At 29.5% G+C, this 26,120-nt stretch overlaps 1 protein-coding gene across 1 annotated transcript in view; it reads left to right on the top strand.

Moving 5' to 3' along the window:
* Positions 1–26,120, top strand: part of LOC111027081 (octopamine receptor beta-2R-like) — a 177,111-nt gene that overhangs the window by 81,322 nt on the left and 69,669 nt on the right. The window contains exon 3 of the mRNA XM_022305298.1: positions 2–69. The gene's annotated coding sequence lies outside the window, so the exon portion shown is untranslated. The remainder of the gene's footprint in view (position 1; positions 70–26,120) is intronic.

Here is a 26,120-nt window from a genome sequence, read left to right as displayed (position 1 = left end):
GATTAATAGTACGGGTTTCATAAAGTTTGGAGGGGAATACTTTATCGATACACTTACGATGTACATCAGGTAATTAAAATATAATTTCATTCAAAATATTATTGTTTACATATTTTGTAATATATTTAAAAACAAAAATTTAATCCAACAATTGTCGAGATGTTGGTTTGACTAAAAAAATTAAGTTGTGGATGGCACAGGGCCTTAAGTTGTGTCGAAAAAAGAAAGTTTAAAGTTAAGTGAGACATTTAATTTCATTTAAACAAATGGTAGTGGATGAAAATCATATAAAGAAAAAAAACTGTTTAGCTGAGAGGAGTTGATGATAAAACGTCATCCGGAAAAAGATGCATAGTTGAGGTGAGGTTACTAATGGAAAAAAAAACCTTTGTTACTTTTTAAAAGCAAAAATAATTCTTTTGACTTATATATTCCATAACGTTTTGTTGTTTACTTGTAGAAATAATTTTTATACTGTAGATGCCATACACCTTATACTGTAACCTTAGTATAAAGCGTATGGTAGGTACTAATTTTTTTGATTACTGCCAGCTCATCTAATCATAATGCTATTATTAGATATTTAATAAGAAAATGTATTTCATAAAAACTAGTCGAATTGACAATTTCTCACACGGTTTCATAATTTACATACCTCTAGATACAAACAGTTTCCTCTTTAGCAGTGACACGAAAATTAGTAGGTACCTACCGAAAATGATAATGAACTGTTTTCAGTTATTATTTTATTTATTTAATTTAATTTCTTGGGCTTATCCATTTCTTAACTGTAGTATTGTTTTCACTTGAAAATCATTTGTATATATAGGTGCTAGTTTTTTATTTACCAGCCAAATAATTAAGCTAGCTATTTAATTCGTAAATTATTTTAATATGAACTATACATTATTCAGAATAAGATAGCCCAAGTTCGTGGACGAATACTGATTACTCAGCCACCCGCAGTTTTCATTGTATTTTTTGGTAATGTCATGAACAAATACTAGATAGCATAATGTATTATATTATAGTATTTACGAACATCACTTAAGAGAACTGCCAGTGACTCAGTATTCATCCTCTAATTTTGTCATTCTTATCCAGAATAGAGAATAGCCGAATTGAAAATTTCTCATACGGCTTCATCGTTTCTAATATACCTCTAGATACAAACAGTTTCCTCTTTAGCAGTGACACAAATAATAAGTAACGAAATGATAATAAACCAATTGCGTAGTTGTAATTTAAATTATTGTAAAATCAATTAAATACAGATGGGTATAAAGCCTTTATAATTTATCTCATATCTGTGGGAGAGAAAAAGTACCTATGTGATTACAATGTTATGAAATTGTACTGTATTTATTCCTGGGCAAAAAAAAAAATTCTGTTATTTTGATGTAAACGAAAATAATAGTTTCAGTATTTCGAAAATTTTTCCCTAAAATTTATCTTTTTCGGGTAGACTATATTATAATTAAGTGTAGCACTGGATTTTAAAATCTTCAAACTATTTGAATCAAAAATACACAAAAGCTATGATTTTATATTAAGGGTATGAGTAAATAACAAAATAAAATAAACTCAAATATTTTGAAATTAGAAATATTTAATTTTTGTGGATAAAAAATAATATTCTATAATTGCTTTTATTTTCATCTAAATGTCATTTATTTGAAATGTATGAAAATAATATTATTACCTAATATTGTTACTGGAACAGCTATAGTTATTTATAGTTTTAATCATTGATCTCAATACTTCAATGAACTCCGTTTACATAATGCAAATGTATATTATTTGTAGAAAACATAAAAACAGTATCAATAGAAATATCGATTAAAATGGAATAAATTATAATTCACAATTTAGATGGGATTTAAAATTTAATAGGAATTGACTTCTATATAATGATGAAAATTCATCAAAATTCAAATCAATAGAGTATGATAAATAAACTAAATAATGTTTTACTAGTAAAAACCATTTTATGACCTAACCATAGATTTTGTTTACAATGGTGTAACACCCCGATGTGAATGTTTTCAATACCAAAATGATGACAAAAATGTTTAATGAATTGTTCGGTTGGTTGATGGTTTATTAAATTGTACGCTTTTTAATATACAAATGCAAGCCTACCTACTGTTAATATTCATCTTGCATTATTCACGAAGTTACGACTGTATAATATAATATGCATATTCACACTGCATAGTTATATATATTTATATATATTTTATCATCTATACCTTTACTTGTGTGTTAACTCTCGAGTAAAGCGTGAAGCGCTAATAATTAAAAATAAATCTTTTGTTTTTTTTCTCTTGTGTTGATTAACTCGATAAGGAAATGCAAAGTAATAAAACTTCAGCAATTAAAATAATTCAAGGCTTGATTTTAATTTGTGTATGTACAAAAGAGATTCAAAAGCAGTCTCGTATAAAATACTTTTAAAAAAGTATTTAAATACTTATACTTGAATTTGCACAAAAAAGTTTTCAAAATACATTTATAATACTTTTATAAAAATTAATTCTACGAATAACTTAACGACATATGAATACAAGTGTAAGTATCTTTTTTTTAAACTTCTTACACCTAAATTTGGAATATATTTTGTGCATTAAAACTATACTAAGTAACTGAAACATAATAATATACTAAAATATGATTATTATTAAAATTGTAAAAAAATACAAAAATCGTGTTTTGTTATTAAACCATGGATGATAATTTTATAATATTATGTAGCATTATATGTAACACTTTAGTTAACGAATATGTGTAAGTTACATAACAATATATCCAATACGAATGCTCAAAAGGCACTAGATTAAAGGTACCTATTGTAAAATTAAAAAAAAAATTGTTTTGATAATTCATTAAAATTTACTATGGGTATTAGTATTGACAAAAAATAAACAATTTCACTTTTATTCATGAATAGCTTACTACCGTCTACCTACCTACGTTTATCAATTATTTTAAATAAAATATTCTTGTATAAAATATAATGATTGGGAGCATAATATCGTTATTTAATTAAAAAAGGTTTTTAATTAATGTAAGTGCAGTAACATTTTATACGTTTTTATTAAAATGTTTATGACGTTCAGGTTTTGATCGAAATAATAATTTCATATGCCCTTTATTTAAGAATTTCATATACAATAAATTATATATTTTTTTTTTTTATCCACTCTAATATTTGTGTTTGATTATACCACTGTGTTTGAATTGTACATTGTACAACTATATCGTTCCGTAGTATCCATCATTGCATACGTCACGTACAGGATATTTTGTATTAATAATATACATCCAACATTTTAATGCTTACCTTTAAAATACTTAGGCCCTAATATTTATTATCGTCTTACAATCATTAGAACACGCATTATTATATTATACATAATATTATAAAGATTTAAGGCTCAAGTCAAATCTGTCTTAAATACTGTACGAACCGTAATAATTGGATTATAAACGTTTTGTTGGCTTATTCATTTATTTTATAATACCTACAGGTATAAGACAAAATTAAATGTTGGGATTTACAATTTATTTGCAATAATTGTGAATTATTTACTTTTAAAACTGATTTCATGCATAACACTTAATGGGCGCACTACTCCATATACCTATACAGCTTTTTTCGCTAAATATCGTTATTTTCGTTAAATACATCATGCTACCATGAACATTGAACATAATACTCAATATATACTCGATAGTTAAATAATTTCACCTTTAATATTATATTATGATAAACAAGAGAGTTACTATTTACATTTTATACTTTAATTGATTGTATTGGTACCTTAAAATGGTTCTGATAATAATATAAGTACAAATAATGTTCCCTAGGTGCCTAGTACCTAACTATTCAAAATGATGATTTTATGCATACATTGTTAAAATAAAACTTTTGTCTATGGCATGAATAAAGAAAGAAACATTTTTTATTCTAATTTGAGCAACTAAAATAACCAAAATATTATGTAAATAATTAAAATTAAAATTAATTAAAGAACTCCGTCAAGGAATGATTGAAATAAATTGAAACGAATGGCTACGTCATTAAGTACTTAAAATTTAAATAAAATCGCATAGGTATTATGAATATATAGTTGATTCCTGCTTACGTTGTAAAATATGTTTTCAAAAGCTGTAAATCGGATCAGAATTGAGTTTAATAAAATGGAAATACTCGTATAATATAAGAATGAGTGATTTCAAGTCTCTCAACGATTACTCTGTCTGTTATCGATCCCATTACATTAAGTCCTCGGAGTGCACTTACGTAAACCGTTTTATTGCTATAAATGTTACGCCGAAAATAATAAGATGGAAAAGAATATAATATATTATTACTTTCAGTTTGACGCAGTTAATGTATCAAATCGTTTTCAAGTTCAATAGTTTATATTTTAATTCGATGCTTATTGTTTCCATTTTGACGTCGTTTATAGGTATTTTTCAAGTCATATAGTGGACATATGTGGTTTATTAATACTTAAATGTGTAATCTCGAAATAGACGTTGGAAATGTGTTCATATACTGCTCACAGTCACATTGGGACACACCTGAAATCTAGAACCTTTTTTTTTGTTTTGTTTTGTTTCTTTCGTTTCCCTTTTTTCGCTTCGTGCTATATTGCTCACTTTCTTTCAACAACAGTCCTCGCGACTACTGCACGTCTACACTTCTCTACCCGTCGCAGCTCACGGTTTTTTTTCTCTATATGTATTTATCCCTGGATCCTTTTACCCAACTGTCTATCTATATTCTTCGATCTTACCCCCTCGCCACTCTCTCAATCACTGCATATCACAGTTATCGCCTCGAACACCAATTTCACCATTCGCTCCCGCAGTTGTGCTACTACTACCATACAGCCGTTCAATTGCAGGTATATACGGGTACTCGTACTCAGCTGCAGCAGTCAACAATCGTTTACACGTTACGTTTTGTTTCTTATGTGAGGCTATTTTTTCTTCAATAAAAGTACTATACTACGTGTACGTTTTCGGTAACTACTCGACGTAGCCAACACGAGAAAACCTCTACCTGCTTCCCGCAAACCGCATCCGCTTGTCATCGGTGAGAAACGTTCTTATTTAGCAATGGGGCTGGGCGAATTCGAGTACGGGTGCGAAGGGAAACGTGGAAAAAATGTGTAATTTCTTACACAGGTGCCCTAAAGGCGGGGAATCTACCACTGTCACACACACACGCATATAAATATATAATATATATATATATATGTATACATCCTTCAAGCTGCTGTAGCTGACATGCGTTATAGTACTCTTTTCGTTGTGTTTGTGAGTGTAGTGCGTGCATTGTCCTCCGCGTTTTACCTCCAGTGCAATACCTAAATACGCCTCAGACGAATTATATAGTGACCGACCTCCACCGTTGCCCTTAAAATGTTTTTATTGTCGGGTATTACGTATTTCCCTCATGCCCCATCACCGTCTGATTCCAAACATTTGTGGCCCACTGGCGTTCTCTCATCTATCCTTTGCATATAAACACTCACACAAACACAAACTTCTTGCGTTCCGAAACACAGTATTGTAATGTTTCCGCCATCGGATCTCGTATTTTGTGGTAGTGACGATGGCGACGGCGGGCGAACAAACACGCGCACTGGGCTGCGGCCTGTGGTGGTGGAGCTTAAAATATGTTTACTACACCCCTCCCACCGACTCAGTCATCCGGTGTCAAACTTGTCCATCTGTCTACCTGATGGATTCTACATAAACTTACACAAACACATACACTCATACATACTGTCATATTGTTATTATTGTTATTATTTTATGTGATTTATTACGATATAAATGTTAACGACGTGTGTAGCATCAGTATTTCACTGCTTTCCGCAGGAGCGAGTTTTACCCTCGTCGGAACTCTGTCGTCGATCTCGAATCACCTATTACTATACAACTACCTAACACTTATTATTGTACCTACACTCTTTTTTGACGATATTCGAATCAAAACAATATATTCTTCGTGAAAGCGTCAAATATGTCTACGTTGTCGTCCACAATATTGTCTGTGTTCAATGCGCGTATACTAGACATTTCTAGGTTTCAAAATTATTGTGGTTTTTCACACATTAGTGCATACGTCATACCATTTTCCTTTATGTAATATAAGGATCACAACTAACGTGAAAATTACGCTTTCGAGCTCGTTATAATGCATGAGTTATATTCCTATACTGCAGAGACATATTATTATTAAATGCATGATATGCGTATTAATTTTGTATACAATATTGGCCAACCCATTCTTAAATCCAAATACGTAAATTTGATAAATTACCAAAATATTATACCTACGTTTAATTGTTTGAAAACCATTTATCATTGAGCTTTCTTTGTAACTTTTGGAAACATATTTTTAAACGCTCATTATTTGTATAATAAATACGAAAATGCTCGTAATACTTTATTGTACTTTTAATGGAATTTATATTGTCTACAACACCGTGCAGCCTTATAAAAGTTAAACGGGTCATTAGGTACTACAATTTAGTAGTATTGATTAGTGACTGATTCAGGCAAACTTCGTATATTGTATATTATAAAACTAATGATACTGAGGCGCGTTACAAGAATTATATTTCATATTTTTAATCAAACGAAAAATATTTCTTATGGATGGTGATGAAAAATGATTTGTCTCTATTAATTTATTTCAAATTAGTTCTTGGCAATAGTAATTAATTGTTATTTAGATTTTATTGTCTGATTACAATTTAAATTTAAATTTTAAAGTAGACCGAAATTACTTAACAGTTTTTTTTTTCATCTAAACAGTTCAAAACAAGTTACATTTTAGTTATTTTTATTTATAGAATTAACTTTATTTACAAGATTGAAAATTTGTACAATATTCTAATATTTGACTAGGAAATGTATGTACATAGAATAATTTCTTTATAAATAAGCTTCGTTTTTAAATCTGAAAACATTCTAGATCCATTAAATTACTATATTTTAGTATTGAAATATAATATATTATTTTATGTCAACTTGTATTTTATTAATACACTTAGACATACATTAGAGGATACATTTTTATTTCTTCATAGTGAATAAATAATATTTTTTTTATAATACTATTGAATCCAATATACAGCTCTTTGAGAAGTAAATAAACAAAATAATGATGAAATATTAAAAAACGGTATTTCTATAAATAACATGTGATAAATATAATGTATAGATTGAAAATATCAAGGGTGGTGGGGTTTAGAGTCGTATTATTGTACTATATTTCAAATGAGAAGTATTCAGGGAAAGAATATCGACAGTGAATATGGTACAATGTAGAATAATATACTATTCGCAATGAAACGCATTAAACTTTATATTATAGCATAATATTAAAATGAAACTTAGCTTCCGTGATTTATTTTTTATTTTTGTACATTTGCTGTTTGATATCCGTAAATTATGATGTATTTTTATTCAATAGGTACAAAAATCTAAATTAAGTAAAAACTGTTTTTAAAAAAAACATTTACCTGCTCATATGGATAGACGTTTTCAACAATAAATCAACTTTTATGATTATTTACGTACTACGTACGTTCTCGGATACAATTTAACAAACAATACAATATGACGTAGGGACCTAATTTTAATGGAAATGTATTTTTTTTTTGTGATATAGAAAGACCCTATACCTAGTCGATACAATACTTAATCATTACAGTGGTGTGTTTATGCTTCCCTCGATCGTTAAATATTAATTTTCAAACATTTCGGCTACAATATTAATAACTGTTTAATTAATAACGATTGTAATTTCTATTAACATCACGGCCAATGTCCAAAAGGGGAAATCAACAACCGTTTTAGCTAATCACCTTCTACACATTCAATGACACAACAATAACAACCACAACAGTAACAATAACAATAATAAAACAGAGAAAATTCTTTATTATTATATTACATCAGTCTCAACGAGCTACAAAAAAAAAAAAAACTTTTACTATAGAGAAATTCGTTTAACACAATTTGACAAATTTGGCTCTACTTTGATTAATTCACTTCTCAAAAATATTTCGCTAAATAGAAATAATGTCGATAGATGAAAGTTCGCATTGCACGGAAGTTTCACAGTGTAATTACAATAATAATTGCAGTAACGCAAGTCCGCATGGGTACTCTATATGGATGTGGGTATCCTATATCTCTGCCTCGTCGCGGTGTACCCATTACACCCACCTGCACCTCGACTATATTTCTTTTAATATATTATTATTGTGTAACACGATATGTGATAGTTGCATTGGAACAAACCGCATTTTATGCTCAAACACCTCGATGCGCACATCACGGGTGTGTAACTAAGGAACCGTATAATATCAAAACACACAATTTGACCTGGTTTTTTCTTGATACCGTCGTACGGCTTGTAGGTACCTATATACCAGCTACCGACATCACGTAGGTACCTATATAATATATATATATATATGTATAATAATATATTACGCAGTGTAATTCTGTAACGCACGCACAGACGAGAACGTCGGCGAAATATATATATATATATAAATATGCTCTCGGAGAGAAAATGGAAAATTTGAAAACGTAATAATAATAACAACAATATTATAATGTGCATTGTATACAGTTATATCAGCCGGTACCTAATGTGCAGTATTATTGTCTCCCTCGAACGTCGTTATTATATTATACGGGAATGTATCTATTATTCGCGACCGGTTTGGGGGGTGGGGAAAACTGTAGGTACGAATTATAATAATATCCTGCGACGACGTCGTGTAGTCGACGATATGCCTCGAGCCACACCGAATGCCACGCGCGTTTTCGGACACCGAGGGTGAATCGCGAATATTGTTATTACTATTATTATTATTATTATTATTATTATTATTATTATTATTATTATTATTATCGTCATCGTACGCGTGGACGTGACATTCGTGAACCCGAAGCCGGTGGATGCTGCGGTGGTGTCGGCTATTATTATTATTATTATCGGGCACTGTGTCTGATCATCTTTGATAGCGAATCGCGTTAATGAACGACCAGCCCTCGATATATTAATACTATTGTGCATAGTAATAATAATAATAATAATAATAATAATAATAATACCTGCGGCACCTATAATATTCGATGCGATAAATAACGTCCCCGGTCGCTCAGTCGGACTTTATATCTACCTTCCTTTTATTAGTTATTATAATAAATATACCCTCATTTTATTATAAAACTCAATATATATATATATAGGTATATACACATATACACACACATATATATTTATATGGAAATTGGTCGTGATATTATAAAGTTCACTCCAACGTAACCACGGTATTATATAGTAATTCTCACGCGTTATTTTGAAGGAGTCTCAATTATTGATTTTTCTCCCACATTCGTCGCCGTTTTGACCTTTAAATCTGGTCGAGCAAAGCTCTCATAATATATTACACACACTGTGAATGTCATCGGCCGACTGTGTACCATTGACACTACCAACACGTAAATATAAGCATACAATTATCTGATAATTATTATTACAGACGGATTGTGTGTGTGTGGTGTGGGATAACAAATTATTGATATAGCTGTATGTTCCACTAAAATATTGCCAGCTAGTTCTCGTTTCTAAAAAGTGTAGTATCACGTCTAACCCTATACCACCCTCTTGTTATAATTTTCATTTGATAGTAGATAAAAATAAATATTTTTAAAAATATTTTTTTTTAAACAAAAACACTCGAACAAGATATACTGCGGAGGGAGAATGGAGATAATGTCTTAATTAATATTTTTATTAAAATTATTGCAAAACTATAATAGTATTTTAAAAACCGTCACGAGTTTGAAAATTAGTTAAAACATTATTCACTTCAAAATATCACAGAGAAAATCGAATCATATAATATGATACTCGTAAAAGTACCATGCCTAGATTATAATTTATAATCTAAACTTTAAATCAATGCCCCACGAAATTGCCTGAACTTTTTAACTACTTAACCTACAAAATTATTAACTGTAGAAATTATATAATGGTTAAAATGATATATTAATGTCACCTTACTTATTTCCCTAGAAAACCTTAATATGGCTAAGTAGAAATTTTAAAATGTGTTATTATAATAATCTGGAAAATTCATAATAGCCAAATAACGCGTAAAATAAGCATTAATAAAATATACTATAATATTATAAGAGGTACTCACGCAAATTTGCAAGTAATTTCAATGACAAACATTTTTAATACGAAATCGTACCAACATGAAACAATTACCATCTCGCTGATCAATAAACGAATATATTTTGTATTGTCCTATAAATGTATAAAAATAACAGATTCATGTCCCTAAAGGCAATTCTGTAGCCTCAACTGAAAATCCAATCGGATAACCGTATTATAATATAGTATAATATCGTTGTTGTCACTGTATAATGAATTGTATTTGTATAATCACAGTAGTAAAATATACGATGGTATTATGCGACTTCCTTGGCTATCGCGTATTGTGAATCTGAGTAAAACAATAGACGCAGACGCTTGTTGTAATCAAATCTTAGTTATTTTTATCTAAAATATATTTTTCGATGTATAACACTAAATAGTGTATTGATGACGACTATTGTTTGTTAAAATTAAAAAAATTACCTACACTTTGCTTATATATATTATATAGTACACAGTACACACGCTGAACAATACGTCATGCAATATATATTATGTTCATTAAATTATTGTTGTAGACTATATTATGAATGCAATATTCTATATAGGCACAATGCCATACGTATGCGATATGAATAATGGGCATTGGAGCTACTAAATTCATCTTTGCAACCAACATAATATTATTAATTGGGTTATCAACGAAAAGGTCTACTACAGTGTAGTAAAATCAATTTAATGATCATCTTTTGCGTTCGAATTGAAAAATACTCAACGAAAACGTAAATATTGTTAACTAGACATCATAATATTAAACCAGTACTGATCAAAATATTTGTATTTTTTTTTAAGTACATACAAATAATTAAATTTCCTCGGGATGAATAAGACGAAAACAAAATGTTCAACACTTCGTTAGTTTGAAAATAGTGAACGATTTTAAAGACTTAGATCCTAGCTGATGTCAAGAGCTGTTAAAGCACACGTCATAGAGATCGCCTAAGCGATTAAAATACCATATTGGTTTTTTCGAGGGTACTTAATTTTCCAAATACTCGAAAACAGCTGACGATAAAATACAGTGAAATAAAAATCTATCCATGCATGTGACGCCATTCGTGTAGTAACTACCGTCCAATAATACATAACATGTGAAACCAGACTTATTTTTTTTTCAATATTTCACCCTCGCCACCGTGGATGTATATAATAATAATAATTTATCGGCCATTTCGAGTAGGTTTGTACTTTAGTGTCTATATACCTACTGTATAATAAAGGTATAGGTGCACCAGTTCTATTTCATTTTATATCAATAAATTATTTAAACGAATAAACTGCAGGGGTACACAACAAAACTCCAATTTGGATAGCTGCTCTTCTCGTCCCCCGGTGAATAGTGGTAATTTGTTTTAAATGGTAAATATTGATTCAAAACTGTGGCAGTTGCCCATTATAGACAATGTATATTTTATTTTATTTTGTCCAAAATACCAGTATGACGATTCGGAGTTAATAAAATACCAGCAGTATTTTGCATAAATAAAAAAAAATAATAACAATTTCGCCTTTGCTTTGATGGCCGTTTTTGGATCCAATTAAATGTGTTAATATAATATACGTTTGAACTAAACCTAATTATTATTAAGAAGCAATCATTTTTAAAATGTATTTTAATTATTTTTTAATTATTCAAGACAAAGTTATCACATATTTTGCAAGAGTGTGCTCGAAAATAATTTTTGGTGATGTCAAAATATTCAAAGTTGATTACAATTTCATATAAAAATATCTTGTAGTAGCAAATACAGAAATGTACAGTTGAGTTAATTAATAAACTTGAGAGAGAAGAGAAAAGGTTTATATTCATAAACTGTTTTAAGCAAATAATGACTTGTTCATAATTAATATGAAAAGTTATTTGTTCATATTATAATGCTATATGTGGGTTGTCTTGTTAAATATACTAATATGATTGTAACAGTAATCAAAATTAACTTTGCCAGTGATTAAAATCATGGCCAGTTGAACATGTTTAAAAAAAATAATATGTAAGGTGCACAGCCCGGGTAAGAAAAAAAAGTAGTGACCCGGTGAGTTATCGATATAAACTAAAAGTATAGTATGTGGATAAATCCCGAGAACCATTAATCGGTCCCGCTAGACAACTTTTAACCGTAATATTCTCAAATGGAAAAACTATAAAAGATAACATTCACGTCATGTCGAAAACTACTAACCTACCATGAAAATAAGAAATTTGCCACAAGTTGTTTTTTAAATTAACTATTATGTGTTTAGTAAACGGACAGTACATTTTATTGGCTGCTATTTTATATTACCTATTTTTTCCTTATCTCTAGAAAATTTCAAAAATGTATAGGTTTATTTTCAATTGACCTACACCGTATTAGTATGCAATATTATGTCTAAAGATAAAACTTTAATTATTTAAAATCTAAACTGTGGCTATTTATTCGCTGCTTATAATACCTATTGTATCTATGAGATTTTATATCAAACGTGTTAGTTTTAAAATAAATAATGTAGCAACATATGATCAATATTATATTATCTCTAACTACCTATGCACATATAGAATATATTAAAACCGTTTTGTAGTCTCGAATCGCTCAATCAGGACCCCGACTCTATCTACGAAACCATCAAATTCGATGTCACTGCCAATTCACACAACAAACTTTAATATTTATCTCTGATCATTATGTCATTTATGTGATGTGATATGTGTATTTGTTGACGGTGTATCGCATGTAATCCATATCCAAACAAATATCTATAAATCACTACCAATCGCCACTTCTACCAAAGCTAATTTCAAATTTAAATTTAAATAATAATGTTCGAGTCACATTTTGTTATAAGTCTGAACTACTTTTTGTTTCACGCAAGCAAGGCCAATTTAAATTTGTAATAATATCATTGCATAGTAGTAATAATAATCATCATTGTAATTGTAATGTTTTTATTATTATAATTATTGTTATTATTCTTTTTTTTCAATTATTTCACTCTTTGGCTCATTCATTATAATATATTTGAGGAACTGCATTTTGAAAATCAAGGATTACAAAAACCACTTTGTCTTACAATATATCGATCCAGAACACGTTGAAGAGCTTTGACGCACTCGAAAAATGGTAGTGAGAGAGAGGGGGGTAGAGAGAGAGGGAGATGTAAAAAAAATTATACATAGCATACAACCCTTTCAACCACAGTTGAGGTCTCGTAGTAGCTGTTTCATCGCCATGGCCCCAGCTTTTGTTCTAAAGAATTTTTTCACTCTGTTTTTACCCCTTAACCCCTTTTTCTTGACGTGTAGATAGTGTTTTTTTTGCTCGTCAATATGTATGGGGATGTATGAAAAAAAAATAAAAAAAAAAATAAAATTCGCTACGTTTTCATTTTTTCTTGTTTCTATCCGAAACCCGTTAATCGGGTCTATTTATCAAGGGTTGGTAATTATTGAATAACTCGCATAAGCTTACCGACAATAAGTTACCAATTTCGTGAAAAATATTGCCAGTTATTTTACGAGTGTATAAAAAGCGTGATTCGTTTAGCAGGTGATTGCTGTCGAATCACTGTTAAAAGTATATATAAAAAAAATAACACCAACATAAAAACAATAAAATTGCTTATAAAATAATGATCAACATTTTTTTATTACCCGTGGAATCATAAAATATATAATATTATAATAAACACAATATTATCTTAGTTTCCGTGTGCCAGAGATGTCAGCCATATAAATCAATTGGTTTTCAATACTTCGTGTTTTTATGTTTCGGAAAACACTTTTCGAGATGTTAAAATTGTGCCAAAACATTTATAAATAATAGATTGAATATCTGTAAAAAAAAAAAGATTTTTATGATTTTGTCGACTTTTCGGGACTTTTTTGAAGATAATAAACAGTCGATATTTATTTTTTCTTCACCCGAACGAGAACAAGCTTTGAACAGTTGAAGTCAGCCATAATAATTATTACTATTACACCTGACTCCGTAGTACATATTACTGTAAATAATTCAATATTACATTCAACGGCAAGTCTTTCCGATTCGTAACTCGTCGGCTATAGTCAGTGCTTGCTTCTTTATCGATTGGTTGAACAATAATATATTTGTGTGTGTGTGTGTGTGTGTGTGTGTGTGTGTGTGTGTGTGTTTGTGTTTGTTGGGGAATTTATCGCGAGACATACCTGACCTGTCATCGTTGCCCACACGAATGCTTGATAGCGGCAATGCATTTTACTGGACAATATACGCTCCAGCTAAAATTGATAATCGAGAAATATAAAAAAATGCCATCAAATCTGACCAATTTTACAGTACGAAGTTGTTCTGCCAATTTTAGTGTTTTTTGGATCGTTTTTAAAAATAAAATAAATACAAACAATTACCTAAAAGCAAAACTTTTTCTTGAAGCTGGGTGAAATAAAAAAATATATTCATATTGTGATATCTTTTTTTGTTTAATCAAAAAACTATGAAACTGATTTTGTCAGCTTAAGCTGTTGCTCTAATTTTTCATCCATGTAAGATGATGTAGCCTTGACGTCGATTTCAAGCAACTGCTAAAACTTCCCCACATCCCAGTCCCATACCGAAATGGGAGTATAGATAGTCTGCAGACCTGAATACGTACGCATACTCGTATTACGTTTACCTGTCGCTGGGCTATTTTATTATTCAGGTTTGCATTTCCGTAATGGTTTTTTGGTTTGATTCAGTTCATTTTACTGTAACGGTAAGGCATATAATGTATTATATTGTAAAATGTATAAGGGGTAACATTTTTTCTATTGGCTTATTTTAGTAAAAATACCAAGTTGTTTTCATTCACCCGCCACAATGATGATTAATGAAGTTCAATGCTGCACATATAGCTTGTACATAATAAACGAATATAATAATGAATCCAGATCATAATATAAAAGTGTTCTCTTAATATTTAAAATATTGTACAATATCACGTGTAGTGTGCGAATAAATACCATCATGGTGCAGCATAATGTAAAAATAGAGGCGAAAAAAAAATAGTATTTTATTCACTTTCTTATGAAAAACACCAACTTATTTATATTCATTAAGCGTAAACTGTATTATTATGTAAATTGATCAATGATCATGTATTCGCGTTCAATAACTCATATTTTGGTTATTTTGGTACCTAGTCAGTAGTCTGTTTATTAAATATAGTTACGCCGCTAAACGAAGCGACCAGTCAAAGCGGGGAGTTTTCGCTTACCATTTCGTGAAATGACAGACCTTGGAAAAAAAAAATCATTATTTGTTTTATCATAATGACAAAGTGTGCATAATATTATGTGTTTTACAACTTATAATTATATATAATTATTTGCAAAAACCGAATGAGTATAAGATAGAGATCGAACAACTAAGTGGGTTTCCCAAGCAGAATGCATGCATAACTACGTGTGGCAGAGCCAGAGTAACAAACAGCGCAAGACTATGCGGTGAACGAATGTTAGGTAAAGGGTGTTAGGCACACACGTGAACGTCTCAAATATTGGAGAAACATGGTGTCGTTTTGTTGAGGTTGGAACTTCGAGCTATTGATGAGGTGGACATCATCGATGTCGTTGGCGCATCAATGTATAAATCCTTAGCCTTCAGTCCTAGGAAATGTAGGTGGAAGCTATCGGTCCTCTTAAATAGGGTATAGTGGGAGCTGCAGGTTCTCGGGATTGGTTGGTCACTGGTAGCTGGAATGAGTTTTGACGATGAAAGCAGGATCAGAGAACTGTGGCCGCGAAGATGGAAATATTTTTTATGATATAAATTATCGTCACGCGCTAACGGTCTGTAAGTCGATTTTTCTTTCAGAGCGTCTGCTGGTCACGGTCTGTCTGTAATACTTGGTGGATCTCGTTTCTCCTACTCCTCCAAAATTATGTTGATCATTAATTTATGGTCGTGAATGGAATGAGTATTCATTCGAAATCCCACCTCTTGATAAATAATATGCATTTAAAGGCTAAATGGTACCCGGTTCTTGATGGTAATCATAACAATGATTAAACCACATGCGCCATTACCTTGTTGTTGGCATCATCCAGGATGTTCTCACATGTCGTTAGCGGGAAAAACCTGCTGTAGCATTCCGCAATCCTCAATAAGTAGCTTTCCCGTTACTGTACCGTGTAAATTGTTGTTTAGCTTTTCTGTTTTTCTCTAATTTAACATTCTATGATATTGGCACTGATGTAGACATTATTAACCTACTGTACAACAATAAACATTTAAGGACAAGTCTGAACTTGATTAATTATTATACGATATCTCACTATGTTTAAGTTATAATATTTCGATGTTATGATAAGTGTTAATTTGATTAGTTGTCATAAAAAAAAAATTACTGTTAATATTATAATTAATTGATATAAATATATGAAAGATGCACAATGAAAACCACTGAAACCTAACCACTGAAATCATTTTTAAAACTAAAAATATCATTCCTAAATTATTTATCTAACTGAAAGTGTACAAAATGTGTGTTTTCTTAATTTGTCAAATGAACTATGTGGTGAGCACCTATGCAATAACGATGTATTCATTGTTGGTGACTTATTCGTAAGTAACTTTGTAAGTCTTGAAAATTTCGTAGCTTCTTAACAGGTCATATGATCTATGGGCTAAAATTGTGCGCATAATAGAGTAATGTTTTAGAGTGTAAATAATGAATACCTACGGAACATTTGAATGATAAAATGCACGTAATCAAATACGTCAGAATTTCAGAAACTATATACATACGCACATATAACGTATAATACAAAGTGTATGTATACATATTTTAGCGACAGAGTGTGTCTGAAGTAAAGTGTTATACATTTTGGTTATATTGAGGTGGAAATACTGTTGGAACTCCTGTGTACCTATTCAACTAATAGGCAATTATATAAAAAAGAACTCAATTGGTTAGAAAACAGATTTTGGAAGTTATTCAAAAAAATCTGTCAAAAACGGAATGTCAGGGGACAAAAAAGAATCCGTTTCATATTCTGATTTCCGTCTTTTTTTTATAATCAAACATATTTCTATTTTTTTTATCCATTCAGCAAGGCTATATAAGATATTTCCGTAATAGACAGGTTTCCGTTTTTGTTCAGTGTCCGATTTGTGATTTTATTTTGTGAATGCAAAATATAATTGGACGCCGTGTTACAGCTTTTCAAGATAATCATGACTATTGTGTTTACTTTTAAATCAATAACTACTAAGATTTTAAATCAATACTATTTAGTAATAATGTACCTCATGCAAAAGTGACAATTATAGTTAATTTTGTTAACTTATAAATCATAGGAGTTTCGGATTTTTTTTATTGTTTTTGAGTTCTGTATTTGTGCTTTAGCATATTTATTTTATCAAATGATATAAGATTGTATAATTATCCAACAATCAGTGGAGAAAAGATAAATTTACCGTCAATTAACCGCCGAAGGAACTTGAACTCGACTTGACAACCGAATAAATTGTTCAATATACAAACTTTAAATGTATTTTCCGGGATAAGTCATCAGCAAGTTTTGCCTTGTTTAAGTAGATAAATGACAACAGTGGAACGCAATTTGACTTACCCAAATTCAAGTCGATTAGAGTGCCTTAAAGTTTGAAGAAAACAAATCTTCGAATTACTCGAAGTAAATACAATATGACGCTGTAGTTGCCATTTGAATTTAAAAATATCTGTCATAAGCTATTTGGGTCGATTTTTGAACGTATTGGTTAAACCCGGGAGACGACTGTGTCGTATAGTCGGATGTATTGATAAATTGTACGTGCAGATGACGTAGGTAGTGGAATCGTGGCAGTGACAAAAGACATTAACAATCGTCCCCCGTTAGGACTTGTCAAATGCTTTTCCTGAAATAAAAGACTTTATTAGTGTCAGGTACCAAAATGGTAAAATAAATAATTAACACAGATACCTTACCGACGCATTATTTCAAAAGAATCAACCTTAAAATATGACTCAGTTTACGTATACCTATTCAGTTTCGAACAATTACCTTGGCTTCTCACATTATTAGATATAATATTATTATACCTTTGTAGCTGTTATTAATGTACCGAATATTGCTATGCGCTAAAAACAAATTAAAATGAACTATTGCGACAAATATATTGTTCAAAAAAATTTTCCACACTTTTTTGTACAAAAATCAAACAAATAAACGTTTAAACCTGGTGCTTTTTCTGATTGAAATCAAAAACTAAATGGAAGAACTCTAAAAAATCATATTTCAATACCTATATTTAAAAAATAATAAACAATAATATCATATTATATTCTATGAGGTGTTAATATTTGGCAATCACAAACACGTTATAATATTTGTAACCGTAAAGGTTTATTTTTGTATTATTAAATTATTGTATTATTTACATTTTATCATGACGTACTGCGTAGTTTGGGCCCTCATAGTATTCAAAATAGATGTATTGGTGAATATAGGTACCAGAGAGAGGCAATACGTCATACTCAATAATGATATTTTTGGTAGATGAAGCATACATTTCGAAAATTATTTTCAAAAGAATGGTTTCTGGTCACCGATTCGATAAGAAAAGTATGCATTCAAATTGGATAAGTAGTTACATGCTACTTGAAATATTGAAACCAATATCAGTCATGCCGTATTTTAAGTTATATTCAAGTCTTTAAAGTTTAAAAATAGTATTTTCATATTATTCACTTCGTATTGTATATACAACTGACAAATATTTTCACGAAAAATGTCAAATTCTCAGCATTCCCGTATTTTGTGAAGACGTAGGTACAATCGTTGAATGGCAGGGTTATTTTTTTACTCATAAAAATATTATATTATTTTTATAACATAATATAAAATTGATGGAACTGTAAGATTCCGTACACGCTCGCACGTGGAATAATATAATATCATGTACATTTCATATTTCGTAATGTACTCAACTTAGGAGTTCGTAGTTTATGGTTTTATTTCTATGTCAAATCATTATTACTATTATGAATTTAACCATTACAAATTGCAAATATTTTTTTATCCTTTTAATAGTTGTTGTCTATGAAAAGATATTTTATTGCGTGGTGAAGGATGTCTGAACAACCGGTAGGTACCTACAATATAATAAACGATAAAGTCCTTGAACTTAAACGGGGTTTGAAGTGTTCAGCTCTATAAATCTTCTCCTTTTTTAACAAAATATAATAATACTTGTTCGATATAACTATCGTTGTTGTGTACGACGATCGGTGGATCAATAAGAATATACCATTTAAAAAACCATACAAGCCATATTATTAAATCATTATGTTTATCGAAAATGAACAGGTGTTCGTTGTCCGTGGCACATGAATATTCATCAAAAAACAACGACTCCCCGGTATCTAAAACGTATATTTTATTGCAACAATAAATTATACAAACAATATTATAACGATATATTTCGATCACACTCGTTCGCGATCGGAAGTAACTTCACGTATAACAATCAAGGCTGCCGGTATAGCACGACGAATTCATTCACGAATTTGTACACAAGCTGTACGTCACAGCCGTGTACGAAACATGCATAACATACCTAATATAACAGTTTAATAATAATATATTTCTAATACATATACTATATTATGTTTTAGGTGTTTAGTAGTCAGCGTGCTGAAAACGGCTTACCAACGTTATTAGAAATAATTATTAATAATGTTTGTATTAATATTGGATATTTATAGTGTTATACCTACATTATATTATTAAGATAGGTAGGTACACGCAAATGTATTTGAGCAGACATAATTTTATATTTTTTTTTTTCATTTGGAATTTACGTTTTATTTACGTTTTTTTAATTTTCATCATGTTAATATCGAAATTAAATATCATATCTATTGTTCAATCCATTTTAATTATCGTGCCAAAAAATTGTTTCAAAATTAAATTTCTAACTTGTGTAATCTACAGTTAAATTCTAGAATATATAACAAATTCACTTCTTACAGATCTAAAATATTATTTTTATATTTTATGTTTTCCGAAGTCTAAAAATTGAGTTACGTTTAAATAATTTGTAATTTACTATATTGCTCTATATTTGAACTATTTCTGATTATATATCAATAATTTTGCCATTAAATCCAAATATTGCTGTTATAAATTTATCTAATTTTGTAACACACTTCCTTAAATTATTTTCATAGGATGTACTTATATTTTACTGCATTAATATATTGAAAAAAATTTTTTAAGTGTAGAATTAAAATAGTATTATTATTAATAATTTGTGGTCCTTCAGTTATTCCAAACTTTTTCTACTCATATTTTTATCTTAAGTAATAGCACAATAATTCTGACGATGTTTTATTCTATTCTAAAAACCTAATGACATTCGCATAGTTTGTACAACTCTATAAGTACCAGCAGTGGAAACTATATGAACTATATGAGCAACTATAACTTAAAATTATAATATGAGTTGAAACTAGCAATATATGGTTCCAATTAGCATTATCATATAGCATTTGTTTCCAACTGTATGACAATGAAAAGAAAAGAAAATCCACTTATTTAAGTTTAGCTAGGCTTATAGATTATAAATGAGTTCAACTGAAATTAATTAATTTTAACATTGTATTCTTAATTATATTATGCAATATTTATACGTTTCTTCAAAACCAGTTATCATGTTCTAACATGAAAATCATTTTCACTGGGTATTCATTTGTTTTACTGTATTATTATAATGTGGAAGTAGGTCTTCATAATATTAAAATTGATTTATCAAAATAATGGAACTATTCTTGTGCTACATTGTTACTATCATCGTAATATAAAAATTATACACGCTTGGTATACAAGTATCTTTGCTGATAGGTACATTTATAAAAAAAAAAAGAATTAAGCACTTTTTTTTAACCATGTATAATTTAAGTTTGATCCAAACATTAGTCGATGGGACGAATTTAAATAGAAACTTTACAGTTTTAGCCTTTATATTTACTTTGAATGTTTCATCGTATGGTAAGGTTGTTTTTAAGAAATTAAATCGTTTTTAGAAATAAATAATTGCCCACCGACTATTAATATTGGGTCAATACATATTGGTTAGAAACAACATCATTCATTTCGACTTCAAATCAAACACATGTAGTTAATATTTTTTTTTGCAATTTCTTAAAATGTGAATTAATTGTATTCACAAGATAAAGTAAATGGTTGCGATACGAAAAAATACCATTACTGCAAGTGTCACCAATATGTAACATCATAATATTTTTATAATATCAATATTAAATTCCCTAGTATACTCATTATACACATTTTCAAAATCTTTATAAAAATATTTAAATTCTCTTCCTTCATTTCTATATAATATTGGTCATTGTAGTTGATATAATGGTCAAAAATAAAACGAATCTCATAGTTTATCATAATAAAATGGGTATATCTACCAAAATACAATTATTGTATATAATGGTTTTTTTCTTTCGGAATTATTTTGCCGGGACAGAAAAAAGTTGAACAAGTTACACGTAACTCCTCATAAAATCAAAATTTAAACATCTTTTGAAATGTCCCGTTTGTATTGTTTGCAACTACTTGTCAGTTATTTTTATTATTTTAATTAGTTATTGATAAATTATAAGAACTTTAAGCTACTAATTTTATTTGTGAACATTAAGTAATTATTACCTGATGTTAACCCTCGTACCTACCTCTTATTAGAAAACCATGATATGTTTGGTAATTAAAAAATGTCGGATGACTTAATCAGTATATTTTTTTTTTTTTTTACTGAATATTGACGGTTTACCGGACGTGTGGGATTTATATCGCGAAACCAGATTACCAAGACTCTACAGTATAATAATATAGTGCTGGCCGTATATTTCTTTTATTCTATATTAAAGTAAAACGTATAAAACACACATGTTCTTGTTTTATTAAATATATAATATATTAGGAGGTATACGTATGGACAACTTCTGCGGTGAAATAATAAAAATTATATTACTTCATAACCATAACAAATATTAAACCTTTGTGACATTTACATATTATATTATTCGCTATTTTATCGTGATAAAAAAAAAAAAAATTGTAAGTATAAAATATAAAGCTTGGTCTTATATTTTTGGAATTATATGTTTTACGACTGTTCTTTACTATAAACAAATATAAGAAGCAGCAGGTACTTTTTAAATTTATGATATCTACATCAAAACCTTTATTTATTTATTTTATTCGTATTTTATCATGACTTTTGTCCAATTATATTGTTTGAATAGAGCATTAAGGCGGTCATGAAATAAAATATTTCTTTTTGAATGTATTTTATCGGTATATTCATTCACGCAAAGCGGAAATTAAATGATATTTTTTTTAAAACTAAATACCTAATCTAATCATATAAATAATACCTAAATAAAATATTTTTGTTAAAATAAAAAATTATAAATTATAATAATTTACTGGCAATTATCATTTATTTTCGAACCCAAGTATTTGTATTTGTCATGTGATTTAAATACTAGTCTAGTTGTTCATAAATGCATATATAAATAATTATTCAAACCTCAAAATATGACTGTGGCTGCTATGATTTAGAGAAGTGTGTCATATTTAAACCTTAGTTAAAATAGGGTAATCTGACAACAAGTTTCGGAACCATTGAGTTATGTGCACGTACTTAGAAATTTAATGTATTTTTAAACATAGTAAAATCAGTTATTATATTAAAGTGGGTAAAGGGAGGTTAATGAAGGAGCTGTACTGGAGCTAGCCACTATTGCACCATATTAGCTCCGTTCTACTCTTGTGTATTTTGTAAATATTATTTGTTTCTTATATTATTCAAAATAAATGGTTTTAACAGTGTTTGATATTTATTTTAACAACTATTAATGTTGGGAAATAATTTATATTCCACATGAATAAAAATTTCGAAAAAAAATTCAGAATAATTGAATACTTACTTTTATATACTAAATTTAAAATTATATTAGTACAATATTAAAACATACTTATATTCAAAGACAGTCTCCAATATAATAATATTATATTTATCTCTCCGATGTACACGAACTTCATCACACATTCTCTCGCATACACATGTATAATAATATTATACAATATGGAACTGGAATTTTATTTTATTTGCTTTTTAAATTGAGTTGAATATAATAAAAAATAATAACGCGTTTATAACATCATATTGTTTTAAATCAACTAGCATTATTATTTAATTCTATGATTTAAATAGTCTAATAATCTTACACTAACTAATTTAATTTCATAATGGTCATAATATTATTTCTGTCATAGCTGGTATACTCACTGTAGGCTTTTGATGTGAACTTTTTTTCGTATCGGTGTATCATATTCTGGAATCTTGTCCGTCATGTCTTTATTAAAATATTTAAAAATTATTATTAAATTACTTGAATAACATATTAAAATATTATTATACACTTTCACACGGCGTCTTGAATAGGCAATCTAGCTACACTTGTTTTGTGCTTGTCCCATTTTTTTCAGAATCTAATACAGCATGATTTTAATCATTATTATTTTGTTTGTTATAATAATATTATTACCGTCTCAAATCTATGAAAAAAAATACACAAATACTATAATGCTGTATCGTTGTAATCACACAGTCAACGTTTGGGTGGCTCTTGCATAATATATGTCTACGTGATATCCAATATATACCTATTATATTATATATTATGGTTGTGTGTGTGTGTGTGTGTGTGTGTGTGTGTGTGTGTTCACCAAGTCCTGGTAAAGGATGGGGAGTGGTGGTGCGACTTGTGGCCTGGTCTGGATGATGGATAGTGGAGGGATGCACGCATACGATACCCGTTGACGATGCAATAGTAATGGGAATTCCGGCATGCCACGAAGAAATACCATTCGGTGGCTGCGATATTAAATACGGTCTGGACAAAACGGAATATTATCAGCGAAACTGAGGTGCCGCGGCGCAGAAATTGTGACGCCCCAAATTGGTGGTAATCACAAAGTAAATTATATATAAGGAATGAGCACCTCGATTGGAAATGCATGCCTGTCCAGAAATAGGTATATCATAATATTATATATGCATACAAATGTACTATATATTAAGGTACTCTCTTGGGGACGCATATCGTCCGGAATAGGTGACGCGAAGAGAGAAAAATAAAGAAAGAGATAAAGAAAGAGATTCTACTGAGCACAAGGTGAAAAGAATTCGGCCGAAATGATATAGGTAGTGTTATCACTGGTCGGAAGTTTTTCCACTTTCTTTCTCTCGTAGTCTGCTAGTCTGAGCACAATCCACTGATAGCATACGATTGTGTGCAAACGTAGTCCCACTGACCAAAAGTCACCTAATGAATTCTTGCTACTGTGATCATATATAATTATAGTTTAATAAATTATTTTAATATCATAATATTCAATTTTAATAGAAATAATATTAAACGAGTTAGTTTTTGCACTACTGCAAAATTGATTTTCATTTATAAAAAAATCAAATAGATAATACGTTTGTATTAAAATTTAGCCATTTAAGAGACATCATGTACAATAGTCAACATAATATTAACTCAAAAACACTCGCCCCACCCACCATACTATGTGATTCTGGCATAGTACAGCAGTGAATTCCGTAGCTATTAAAATGTACAATTATTACCGTACTATTAATCGGTATAATACGAAGGCGCCAACAGATAACAAAGGCATTATTATATTGGTCCGATATTATATTCGGAGCAGCGACGCCTCCGCTCGATATCGGCGCGAAACGTCCCGAGACGGACTACGATATTATGTGCAAAATATGCGAATGACACGTCGACCGTTATAAAATATATAATCGTAATAATAATGGCGCACTAAAATACAAGCGTAATAAACCGTTATAATACTTCGTGGACATAACATGATCGTTATCGTGTATGGTTATTAGAGACTAGAGTATACGAACGTATCGACACCACACAATAATGAATAATAGGAACTTTTTTCTTTTTTTTGTTGGTGTCAATAATAATATTATTAATATAACATAAATATATAATTTGTAATAATCATATTGTGACGGCGGGATCTAAATGGCGTGTCAAAATAAAATTATCATCGTCACGTGTCACGTATATCATTTTTTTTAGATATTAGATATTATATTATATTTTATCGCTTTCTGTTGACGATGCCTTGTTAGTCGTTAGCAATAATAATATAACAATATTATGTGTGCTTGACGTCAAATACTTTAGAGTTTTCAAGCAGACATCACGTTACCATTTTCGTTTTCACCTAAAACATATTATTACTTCGTTAACGTTATTCATTTCATGATTATTTTATCGATTTTGCATTAAACATTTGAAAAATACCTCATTTTATATATAGATAATAAAAAAATAAATGTATTTATTTGTAGAAGCTATTTTTGAAAACGCTATACAACCTCCAAAGACGAAACAATTTTTAAAACATTATTTTTTTAACTGCCTTAGCACGCCTCTTGCAGATGACATAGGAAAGCAGTCATATATTTTTGTTTATACGGTTATATGAAAACGATTTTAAAATTTTGTTTAAATACAATACTATGTTCATATTTAGGCATCTATAAATACCATTTGATAGCACCAAGTATGGGAATTTAATTTTTTTTACAGTATAGACAAGCAACATTGTTAATTTCTGTTTCATTTAATTCTGGTATAAATGAAGTCATTTTTTTTTTACCTGTAACACATTGTATAACACTAAGAAAGTACAGATCCACACAACATTTGTGTTATCTTGAATCGTATCTCTTTTTAGATTTTTTTTATAATTATTAAAGTTATTCAAAGATTCGATTAACAGTTT

The sequence above is a fragment of the Myzus persicae genome, unplaced genomic scaffold, assembly GCF_001856785.1.
Source record: "Myzus persicae strain clone G006 unplaced genomic scaffold, MPER_G0061.0, whole genome shotgun sequence".
Classification (NCBI taxonomy): Eukaryota; Metazoa; Arthropoda; class Insecta; order Hemiptera; family Aphididae; genus Myzus; species Myzus persicae.
Note: the sequence above shows the minus strand (reverse complement) of the source record. Positions and strands in the feature narration are given on the sequence as shown.